This window comes from Nicotiana attenuata, unplaced genomic scaffold (assembly GCF_001879085.1).
Source record: "Nicotiana attenuata strain UT unplaced genomic scaffold, NIATTr2, whole genome shotgun sequence".
Lineage (NCBI taxonomy): Eukaryota > Viridiplantae > Streptophyta > Magnoliopsida > Solanales > Solanaceae > Nicotiana > Nicotiana attenuata.
In genome coordinates, this window is record NW_017676336.1 from 4,415 (window position 1) to 6,621 (window position 2,207).

The following is a 2,207-nucleotide window of genomic DNA, read 5'->3' on the forward strand; positions in this document are numbered from 1 at the left end:
CAACCCATCGCTTAAGCGGGTCCGCTTCTGCGGTCCAAGACTCGTAGAAGCGAGAATACCAGATATCAGCAACATTTGAAGTCTCCAAGTCCAAATTTCATCCCGTTAGCCATCCGAAATCACCCCGAGGCCCCCGGGACCTCAGCCAAAGGCACCAACATATCCCAATACATCATACGAACTTGCTCCAATCATCAAAACACACCTAACAACACTAAAATCATCAATTCACATCGGATTCAAGCCTAAGTTCTTCAAGAACTTCCGAAATGCACTTTCGATCAAAAACCCGACCAAACGATGTCCGAATGACCTGAAAATTTGCACACATATCCAAAATCACTTAACGAAGCTACAGCAACTCTCGGAATTCCATTCCGACCCCCGGATCAAATTCTCACCCATCCACCGGAATTCGCCAAAATACTAACCTCACCAATTCAAGCCTAATTCTACACCGGGCCTCCAAAATCAATTCCGATCGCACTCCCAAGTCACAAATCATCCCCCGAAGCTAACCGAATCACCGAAAATCACATCCGAGCCTTCTAACTAAATAGTCAACATTCGGTTGACTTTTCCAACTTAAGCTTTCCTTAAAGAGGCTAAGTGTCTCATTTCTTATTAAAACCAATCCAAAACAACTCTAACACACCACATACCGATAACGAAACATGAAGAAGCATGAAATGGGGAAAGCGGAGCCATAACACATGAGACGACGGGTCGGGTCGTCACATCCTCCCCAACTTAAACCAACGCTCGTCCTCGAGCGTACCCAGAGTTTGTCCTAGAAGCTAACCAACAGTTGAATAACTTTACCAAGCATATACCCGGGGTGACCTCACGTCACCCTATCTCATATAGGTCCGACAACACAATATAGCCAAAATCTCACAGTCTATTTAAACCATAAACCATAGAACCACATTGCACTTTCCGAAATCATACACAATATCGGAACCTCACATCTATACCCAGAATAAACCCGATCCAGCTGTAATAACCCATACTTGCAGCCTCAGGTGAAATCATATGATATACCACATAATCCGAACACTCGAAACGTTAGCCTCTATTTATAGCAGTTGCCCATAATAACCGAATGCCAATAGAAAACCTTTTATTAGCTAAAGTCTTATTCCAACACTTCCATGTACTGCCAACAACAAAAGAAATACGCGATAAACCGTAACCATTCCTCAGATCAACCATTCATGAAGCCACTTCCCTTTGACTATTATCACAACGGATTTTCGGGCCATACCTTGATATTATCTCTCTAACAAGCTGCAATCAATTCTGTTCGTATTCATTAATGACTCTAAGGATCGCTTCGAATCCAACACACCACTCTGGTGATATGATACCTCAGTACAGGCCTAAGCCACAACTTGCATAATACGCGTACCAACAAGAAACGACATGAATATACTCAAATCATGAAAATAACTCAAACAAAAGAGCTGTACTTCAAGCTCATCAGTATCATCACAACACAAGGCTGAGACCCCGTCTCACAACATAGAAATAGAACACCTGAATCTACCCCGAAAGGTCATAACTCAACGCAGCCTCGCTACAATGCGCGATCCTATCCAAACACTGTTACACATGGAGCACCTCAAGACACTGAGATCAAAATTCGACAGCCACACGCAATTTGATGTCTGAAACCAAGGCAATTCATTGCACCCACAGTGAAATAAACAACATACGACACGCCACTTGATAGGTCATAATCCATACTCCATTTACCGAGCAACATCCGATTACTCTTCCCGCTCGACTTCCACCATGAATCCCCAATAGATCTGCACCACGTGTGCCCATAACCAACAAATCATAACGCCTCACAGCACAGAAAAAGCAACTCATAGATCTCCCCAGATCACTAACAAGTTCAATAACGATCGAATCCACCTGTCCCTCAACAATACAACTCAAGACTAACCAAGCTAACTCAAGCTAAATACGTAGCCACATTGGCCTGCCAACGAACTCAATACCAAGAAGCCTGAAGCTGCTCCTTCCACTACTATAACTCATGCCAGAGCCGTACGATACAGTGCCCGGCACCAAATAAATACCGAAATCTGCAATCTCACCCGGCGACATGCCCGGCCACGAGAAACATATCCGAAAAAGTCCCTCAACACCGGAACTGAATCAAGGGTAAAAACCTCTACACTGACATCCATCACGAA